Genomic DNA, 11,070 nt, shown 5'->3' on the forward strand with positions numbered 1-11,070 from the left:
GGCCTCGGGGTCTAAAGTACTATCCTTTTTGTTGTTGACTAACATGTTAAATGATCGTTTCTGCGTAGCATTTAGTTTATTCTTTTCTGCAAAAAATGCATTGAAATGGACAGGAACTTTAGAGTCTGAAACTCCATTAAGAACAATATCTCCAGATGAATTCAAATGCGTCTCTCGTAGAACCGCAGGAGGACTATCGTAATTTTTGCCTGAAGCGTAGACAGGTGGGGATGACAGGTTACTATTTTTAACCTCAATCAACTGTTTAAGTTCTGCGCTTAGAACCTGAAGAGGTTTGCCATCGTCAATGTTGACATTTCGATATGGCGAGTTGGTTCTGACCCTAATATTAGTGTCAACTGGCCCCCAAATTCGATCATAAATATCTTCGGGGTACTTACAGGGTCAACCAAGATTTTATACACTGTTAGTACGTAATTATTCATACATTTGGAATAAGTCAGCAGCCAGTTGAAAACATATATGTGCGTATCTTATAGTTGCGTTGGCACCAAAAGCAATTCTTTCAAAGAAAAACAATGGATAGATTGAATCGACGTAACGGTAAGAAAATCGATCCACACTTCTTACTTCGGGAGCCGATATAAACGGAATGTTATCCTGTTCTGGTTGAGCAAGACATATGTTTATATTGTTTCCATTGTTCAATGAAAATACCATTTCTGTATATACAATATTGTCCTGATCTGTTATAATTTGTGACCAGCTGTTCCCGTTGAATTGAAGATTGAAAGTTGGCGGGTTGAACTTGTTATCATAGTTACCGTAATAGAAACTAGCTCGAACAATGACTCGCTCAATAGAATCTTCGGGTTTTTTTTCAATATCTATCGAGTAGCAGTTCTTTTTACGATCATAACTATCGAGTAGCGGGTTGAACTTGTTATCTGAGAGTGCTCATAACATGAGAATCCCAAGCTTTTACCTCTGGTGCATCGATCATAACTTTATGAGTTTCTCCGCTTCGTACGTAAAGATCGTCCCCGACCCATATGATTGAATTATCGTCAGTATAAGGCTTCAATGAAGATGAACCACAATCTATGCTCAAAAAAACTGTAATGACAAACAAAATAAATGTTAGTACTCGGTGAGCATCTAATGTAACAGCAATGTAAATATATTAGAGATTAAGAATGATCACCTTCTGCTTCTACTGGTACAAGGATCAGAAAACATGAAAAGAGTGAAAGAAGAAGATGGAGAAGTAGGGAGTTCATGTTGTTAATCTTGGGAAGATTGAGAAGTAGGGTGCCAATAACTTAGAGAGGGAGCTTATATAAAAAAAATTCATCTGTGTATTTGGTTGAAATGGATAAATTTCAAGTCTGAATTTGTTAACTACAAGTTGGTACTTAATTAGTGCTTAATGTTATCAAGGTGGTGCGGAGTGTTCTCAAATTGTTGTGATGGTCGTGGACAACCACCTTGTAGGTGTTGGAGCAAGTCGTAGTATGACCATCAATGTAAACAAATTCAAAGGCTTGAAGGGAAGCTGCAATTGCTGTATTTAGGGTGTTTGGACTTCAAGTCGCGATAAATTTTCTAGTTTTGCATATGGGTCTTTAGGCCTATTTCTATGTCAAGTAGATGATTTTGCCACTTTAGCACCCACCATGGGTATGCCAAAGTGGTAAACATATTTTCCTAAGGCCTATTCCTATGCACCATGTTAAAAAATTCTACTGTATTTGACATGCCATATGGCATGGTAAATGAGTTTTTCCACTATAGTAGATATGACAAATTTGATGGTCCGCGAGTTATAATCTCAAAGGTGTCACTATCCATCCACAAAAAACCCATTAAAACAAAAATAACAGAAAAAAACCCATCAAAACAAAGTAACACAAAAACCCCAAAGAATTTGATGAAACCAATTTTGAAATTTTGGGTTTTTGTATCAATTTTTATAAATTTGGGGTTTTTGTATCAATTGTGTTTAAGATGGAGTTTTAATGGATCTCAACATTTGAACGGGGTATTTGTACCACATGTTTGGTCACCTTGGGTTTTTATGACTAGTTCTGTAAAAATATATATTTAATTGTGTTGGGTGGGATCGTAATGTGATTGAAAAATATATTTGTATTTGTGTGGTGGGATATTTATAAAAAATTTAGTATTATAATATATTCAGTGGGACCCTTTAGATATAAAAATATATTAGAAAAGTGAAAAGTATGAGAGAATTTGAGAGACTATATATGTACAAAATTACTCGGAGATAAAGAGACCATAGATGGAGATGGAAAGACAATCGAGCGATGGAGTCTCTATCGCCCGATAGAAACTCCATCTTGTACGCCTATATGCAGATGCGTTTGGCACTTTGGGATAACCATAGTGGGTGCTAAAGTGCCGAATAATAGTGTTGGACATGTGTATAGGAATAAGCCCAAGTGCCAGAATACCATTTAGGCATACACGACGGAGTCTCTAACGAGCGATAGAGTGTCCATCGATATATGGTCATAGTATCGCTCGTTGGTCATTCCAGCGTCATCGATAGTCAAGTTGTCGCTCGCTGAGTTGATGTTCCTCATCCAACGGAAAAAAATTTCCCCCTCTATAAATACCCATTCAACTCACACCATCTCCACTTCAAATTCATTTTAACATGCCTAGTGCTCGCATAACCAAAGTGGCTAGTGTTCCCTTCACTCAAGAAGAAGATGTTTCTCTAATACGATGTTGGATTTCAGTTGCAAGCGATAGAAATCTCAATTTAGAGACTTTTAACTTATGGGACACTGTGCTTCAAAGGATTATGACGTTAAGTCATGTAAATTCAAGAAGAGTAAATGAGTGTCTTCAAAATCATTATTATTTCATCAATAAGGATGTGAGAAAATATGCACAAATTATGTGGATGATAAATGGGATTTTACTGGGTTGTCAACTGAAGAACTAAAAATTAATGCTCATACCAAATTTGCTGAAGACAAGAGAAGATGGTTTAGTCATGAAGAATATTATAAACTCTACAAGGTTCACGTGCAGGGATTCAATTTTCATTAAGTATTGTATTAGGCAATTAAGGTTAATTTTTAATAAACTGTAAAACTAGTTCGATTTTAACATTAATCTAAAATATAGTTTTCATAAATTAAAACAAAAAGATTACATTAGAAACATTTAAACTATATTACATCCATAAACTACTCATTTCCCTGACCATTTGACCAAAGATCTAATTGCACGTGTTCTCTGGATCAAGAGTGTTGTTCAACATATCAGTTATTGAGTCGGTTTGAGACTGACTTGGTGATTGAGTCTCATCAGAATTATCTTAACGTTGATAGGCGACGGGTTCACTCGACCACATGGGGACATGATACAAATCTTGAAATGTGTGAGGTTGAAATGATAGGGCTCGATGAAATGGTTGAAATGCTGATGTAGTTGAGGCAATTAGGGTAAACAGATTCACGTAACTGTTTCAGTGTTCACACCACCATCAGTATTCATATTGTTTGTTGGAAATTGGTTAAACAAATGTCCAGGAGTTGTATCCATGTCAATTGCTGCATCAGCTACACAAACTACCTGAGTATCTAAAACTTCATTTGGAGTAGAACTTTATGGTACGTACTGCATAGAAAGAATTCTCAAACTTCTTCTTTCACTTCCACGACTTCGTTGACTTGATCCACTGGGACTCATACTTCTACAACTGGGACTCATACCTCTAACACTAGGACTTATGCCTCTACTACCAGCAGGACTCATACCTCTACTACCAGAACTCATGCCTCTACTACCACCATGACTTGTACTTGTACCATCATGACCTAGAAATCCTGGACTCATGTCAAACATCATGCTCTCCCTCACTTTCTACAACTCATCCAAGTGGAATCTCTGAAATCCCTGTAGTAAAGCATGATAATCTTCAACTGGTTTTGATACTTATATGAAGCATTGACCCCCTAGTATGGATAATTCCGTTCAAGTGCACTAGAAAAAATTGGATGAGTAACAATCGGTCCAGATGTGGTGGATATAGTTTGTACATCCATAGAAAATGGTGGTATAGTCAACGATGAACCTGCTTGAGTAGGATATGCAAATGCGTCCCCCGTCTCTGGTGGATGTTGGGAAGGAATAAATTCATCACCAAGTGGCATCTTACCTGAAGCTGGGAAATCCATCCGACCCAAATTTTGCGGCTACATAGCAATATTGGGCTTGAAAATAGCGTTAAACCAATATAGGCAGTGAAATCTGTCCATCGGCTCCTGGATCAAATTTTCAGCTTCTTCCCAACGATGACCTTCCCTTATCAATTCATCCCAACTATCTTGAGAAATCTCTTCACTTGGATAGGGGTTGATGACTATCACTATTCTTCTATGCAACTGAAGAAGTAGTCTTTCACCGTAATACCAAACACCTTTTTCAGAAATATGGATGTATAACACAATCCTTTGAAGGCTTAGATGTAACATTCTCTGAACTTGTTGTTCTTCAAACTCAGGAATTGCTTCATATGGCATGGAGATAAGGTTAAGGCTTGTTCTACACAACAATTGAATCCTTTGAACAATAGCAGTATGTTGACCATTTTCAATTTGTTCTTGCCAATTATCAGAATCGTATTTCAGTATGGCCGGAAAAACATTGTTGGGATTGGTAAGAGAAGGTTCCAAAGAACGAAAATATGTATACCACCAATACTGAAAACAATAACATTGTTGGTTAGTAAATTTTCATTGTCAGAATAATAAATAAATAAATGATAACTTGTTGTTCTTCAAACTCAGGAATTGCTTCATATGGCATGGAGATAAGGTCAATGCTTGTTCTACACAACTATTGAAGCCTTTGAACAATAACAGTATGTTGACCATTTTCAATATGTTCTTGCTAATTATCAGAATCTTACTTCAGTATGACCGGAAAAACATTGTTGGGATTGGTAAGAGAAGGGTCCAAAGAACGGAAATATATATACCACCAATACTGAAAATAATAACATTGTTGATTAGTAAATTTTCATTGTCAAAATAATAAATAAATAGTGTGAAAAATATTGGTTCTTACATCCAACACTCCCCAAAAAGCATCAAAACTATCATTGACACATGTCGAGCAGTTACCGAGGGATATGTAAAGATCTGATAAAATTGGAGACCCCCGGTCATATGTTGGTGCTTTTTCTAAATCCTCTAATGCTTCAAGAAAACCGATTAACACCACTGAGCTAGCATTTGGAAACAGACATTGGCCTATTGTCCACAACACAAATAGACGTTCGAGCTCCTCATAATGCGCATGGAAAAAATATTGACTCTTAGTTATCCCGTTCTCATTCATTTTCCTAGAATAAAGTTGCAAAAAACCTTTCAACCCAACCACTTTTAAACCATATGCTTTTATTTGTCTATATGCATCATTTCCTTCTAGATCATTTGAGTATAAAGGAAGTCTTACTTTCCATCTATCTTCTGATACCCAATTTAGTTTGTTAAATGAAAGTAAGTTTCCTTCACATGGAATTCCCGTCAACATATACAAATCTAACGGTGTAACTCCTATTTAACAACATATTCATAATTAGAGTTTGTTGAATCTTATAAAAAAAAACATAATTTAGAAATTTAATTACAAGAAAAAACTAACTTACCATATTCAAAATCTTTGAAAAAAACGTGCTTGTAGTCATCCACCATCGTCCGAATATAACTTGAACTACTTGAGTCATGTGGTTTCTAGGATGTATATGATATAAATATCGTCAAGCATATCTTCGGACTCTCTCTTGAACAACAGAGGGAGGTAACCCAAACACCATATGAAAATCAGGCTATCCACCTCTTAGAAATACTGAACTAACTCGCTCCAGATGGCCAGATATATGATAGGGAGTGCACCATCACCTCTTATTTATCCACAACATAACTTAATCCACTGGTTGGGGTACTAGTAGATCCTTTAACTGTTTTTGTTTTTGTTTTTTTTTTCTCACTCATATTTGTTTAGGAAGTAAAATTGAAGAGAATTTTGTTAAACTAGCGAAGAGAAGAGAACATAAAGAAGAGAATATATGGAAAGGGAAGATGTGAAGGGGTGCGGTATTTATAAGCGTTACAAAGTCTATCGTTGGCGATATTAATTCGAACGTTAGCAAAATAATTAATATCGGGTGATATTCATGGTATCGCTGGCGATATTATCTATTTCGTTCGCTTGAAACTATGTCGTTCAGTGGTTTTCTCATAGTGGCGCAACTCGTTTGCCATGCCACCTGGTATGTCAAACATATTTTTTTAACCTTGCGCAACTCGTTTGCCATAAAATGTCCAACTTTGACTTTGAATATCCTACCAATATTTCTTAATTTTATTGGGTCTTGGAATTAAAGAGTTACAAATTGGAAGGAAAAATGAGACCTCTACCTTGTTTGTTTATTCCTGACTCATCTGAGTCGTCTGGATCTGACTGAAATCATCCGACTCATCTGGATATGACTCATTAACATCTGACTCAGCAAATGTGTTTGATTTTTCAGTTAGACCTGACTGAAATGACTGATTTTTTTTTACATAAAATACCCTTATATAGAATGAGTTAACTGGTACCATTTTTTTGACTCCCACGACTTGATATCAGGTTAATTTCTTGTGATATAGATTGATTATGTACAACAACCACGCCCAGAGGCGGAGCCAAGGGTTGACTAATCCTGGCTCTAGCCCCCCCATAAAATCATTAAACCACAAAACATCCCTTGTTTTAATCATGTAATTTTTATTTAGTCCACATAACTTTTGTATTTATTCCACTAATGTTATATAACAAAATTTTAGTACCCCTCATTCTAAATTTCTGGCTGCACCACTGACCACGCCCAACTTTTTCATTCGGAAACCTATATGGACTAAGCCTTAATAATATTCTGAGAGTTACAACTTAATGATACTCAATCGAGGAACAATATTAAATAACTTTATCTCTTTCTCTACACAATCAGATGTTAAACAGAAACGAGTGTGTAAACCTGATTATAACGTGAGAGTACTTGGACGATCTCAAAAATCAATATCCAAGTCTAATCAAGTCTTTTACCACAAACAATGAAGGATTTATAAACTATGATTGATATAACGCACAACCTGTGATATTTCAATTATATAAACAAAATATAATGCAGAAAATAAATAACAGAGACACTAGAAATTTTGTTAACAAGGAAACCGCAAATGAAGAAAAACCCCGGGACCTAGTCCAGATTTGAAAACCAAACTGTATTAAGCTGCTGCAGACTCTAGCCTACTGCGAATAACTTCGGCCTGGAATGTAGTTGAGACCGAACCCAGTCTCACATCGATTCAGGTGCAGTCACGCTCCTTACGCCTCTTGAATCGCAGTAGGACTCTGTGAAATTAATTCTCCTAGCTGACGTCATTTACATCCTAGAAGTTGCTTCAACCCAAAGAAGAAAACTTATAAACCAATTTGTCTCCCACAGATAAGTCTATTCTGATTTCCGTTTAGAACAAAGATCAAGGTGAAGTAGGAAATCAATTTGCAATAAGCATAAAGCTCAGCAATCCTTAAAATTCAATACTTATGACTCCCGAAGAGTATCCTGGATTATTATTCACCTCACAATAACTTAACTAATATATATAAGAAGTTATTGTGGAATCACAAAGTATGAGATGAAGAACTTTGTGATTTATTTATATCTTACCTATCGGAGATAAACTCGAGATAAATCATAAACGAGGTAAACTCAAGACGATAGAAGAGTAAGATAAGAATACACGAATTATCAAAGATAAAAATAGTCGGGCCTGGATTCACGAATCCCAAGCGAAGTCTTTAAGTTATGTTTCACAGAAAAATTTGGAAACCTAGGTTAAGAGAGAATCGACTCTAGTTTGTAACTAGGACACACGAAAGTATCAGGATTAGTTTTCCCAGATGTAAGAGCTTCTATTTATATATATTTTCAAGATCAGAGGTTTCTTACGATTTAAGATGACATAGATTTGTAATCAAACAAACAACATTCACCGAGATGGAATTATGACTTGATATTCAAGCTAAGATAGATTATAAAATAAGCAATCGTATCCACCGTTAGATGGTTTAGATTGACTTTTACACAAATGAAATATACAATCTTAGATAAGGATGAACCATACCTAAACATGTACAATGAGTAGGCTCAATAACGGTTAACCAAAGTTAGCCATATAAACGTAATAAGCTTTTCGTCATTTACGTAAAACACTTTAGATTCAACTTGATAATCAATCAAAACTTAATCAGAGATTAGATATATATGTAAGATGTGTTTTTAGAGAGTTATTCAAATGCCCGATATCTGATAGAAATATTTTCGAATGCATCTGAATATATTCGACTGGGTAAGTACGCATACGGGGTATGTGTACTACATCCAGTTCGTGAGTTGTAATTCTAAGGTATGCATACTAGGTATGTGTACCCTCATGGAAGTTATAGTTCAGGGAATCATATATGCACACTGAGTACGCATACTACCCTGAGTTCACGAGCACATACGTTTTTGTATGCATGCTGTGTATGTGTACCAAGGTGTCTTTAGCCGAACATAAACTGACTAGTATGTGTACTGAGAACGCATACTAAAGTTTTGGATCTTCCCTAGTCTCACCGGTACGTGTACTGAGTACGCATACTACAGCTCCAGACCCATCACAGTTACGCCAGTACGTGTACTAGGTACGCATACTGTCTTGTATCCAGAAGTCAGTAAAATGTCGGCGGCGCCAAAAATTGATGTGTTTGTAGATTGTGATAAGTAAGATGTCGTTCTATCGAACTTGTGAAGGATTTTTGAAAAGTAAATTAAGTTGTTTCAAAGATAATAAGAAAATACCAAGACTCAGGATTCCACCAATGACCAATTAAGAGATAAATTCTAATCAATATTCATGCAATTCTTTCTTTTAAAGTGATCTTATATTTTGCCTCTAATAGATTTTTGAAGTAATAGTTGTAATAACCAAGCATAAAACATCAAAATTTTTAAAACCAGGCATGCTCCATCAAAATAATTCACAACAACTCAATAAAAATCAATTATTCTTTTAAGTTCTATGCAAATAATCATATAAAATAATTGCAATAAATAAATAAAATAGAATTATACCAATTTTCATGAAACAATGGCTTCCTCCGTTGCCTTGGCTAAGTGGTTTAGCTCCTCATATTAATCACTTGCTCTAGATTCATGATTACAGCTCAAAAGTTGATTAAAAGATGAAGAAATACTAAAACAGGAAGTTTAAGACTGACAGAAAGCGTCTAGAGAACAACGATACTTCTATGCTGCAGTAAACAACGACACAAGCTACTGCTGTTAACGCTGTTGTTTTAAGACCGCAGAAATGTAGTCTTTTTTAACTGTTGAAGAACGACTGTCCTTGTTAGTCTGTTCTTCGTGTTCTTGAAGCTTTTTAATGGCAGCAGCAGCAGCAGAACTGGTTCCTGTATGTTGCTCGTTTTTGATTCTCTGAGGCTCTAAACTTCTCCTAAGGGTTTCTAAACTCTTCTATGACTTTCGGAAACCTTTTTTATACACAACAGGACCACCAAATCTTCACGAAATCTTTTGGTTTATCTCTTTTTTTCTTTGGCAGCAGGTCACGATAATTTCTTCCCAAGTCTTCTTACGCGGATTCTGTGAGTTCCCAACTTATCCCAAACTCTTAGTTAGATATATTAGAATCTATATGAATGTATATCTGCACTCTAGTCACGCTGGGACTCCAAATTCGACTCAAACAGGACCCAATATCCGACTTCTTCCCTGTTTAGCTCTCTTCCCCCTTCACGGCTTATCCAGCCAATTCTGGCCCTTCAAATCACCTCTACCAGCCCTTTGATGAAGTAACAAGTCCATCCCAACGCAAAACAGAGGTTGAATCTCCATAAAACTCGTCCAAAAATCGAGTTGAAAATCTGCCAGTGATAGCATGCATGAAACCAGTTTCCCGCCAAAATTCTGTTTTGAATTTGGGAAGGAAACTGACCTCCCCCTATCCAGTCTCGGTGTCCCTTTAGCACATGCCTAGAAATGGGTTACCCCTTATCCAAAGCGAGAGTCCGAATAGCAAATGTCCTCCCAGGTGCCTTTAACAACTTTTCGAGCCAATTTCGCCGCAAAAGCTTATTTCTCCAAAAACACCTACAAAGAGATAAAATACCAAAAATAAGTACAATAATGGGTACTAACAATATGCACAATAGAGATGAAAATAGACACATAAATGTGTCCACCAAATACCCCCAAACTTATTATTTGCTAGTCCCGAGCAAATCAAAACTACAAAATAAAATCCTAACTCACTGTCGCAGGCATCGTCGATTGCATTTAGCGTATGCAATAAGCCTTTAAACCCCTAGGTGGCCCTAGTGGCCGAGTTAGAGTTTCGGGTGGGTTTACCAGAGGTGTACCCACAAAACCTTTATACTCCAGACCCTAACCATTTACGCAGAACCTTGGAAGGCACTAAAGAACCTCCTTGGTTGGCATACTTATTGACTACAAGAGGAAGTACCCTGATGCGAAATTCCAATTGTTGTACACGAGTTTGCACTCAAGCATACTAAAATTCATATAAAGTGACAGAGCTCTACTCAGATAGTTTCACTATGGACATCATATTCGGAGTCAAACTAATCACATGGATAGATTAAGAGATGGATATAGAAAAACATAGATGGTTTTGATGTTAACTAGGTGAACGGTGTTTCTCATATCTGTCTGAAGGCCACTGCCAAAATAAACTTATCCTAAATGACTGAGATAGTCTGACTAGTATCAACTCACCGGCATATACAAGGGAACCAGTGGTCAATAACCCTAACTCTAGGTCAACACAACTGGCATATACAAGGGTGCCAGTGGTCTACTTTATTGAATCTTATTCCGTTTTGGTCTAATGGTCTGGTCTCAATACTTTTTTTTTTCACAATTTTTTTCTTTTCATGTTTTTTTTTTTTTTTTTTTTTTTTTTTTTTTTTTTTTTTTTTTTTTTTTTTTTTTTT

Source organism: Papaver somniferum, chromosome 1, assembly GCF_003573695.1.
Source record: "Papaver somniferum cultivar HN1 chromosome 1, ASM357369v1, whole genome shotgun sequence".
In the NCBI taxonomy this organism is placed as follows: domain Eukaryota; kingdom Viridiplantae; phylum Streptophyta; class Magnoliopsida; order Ranunculales; family Papaveraceae; genus Papaver; species Papaver somniferum.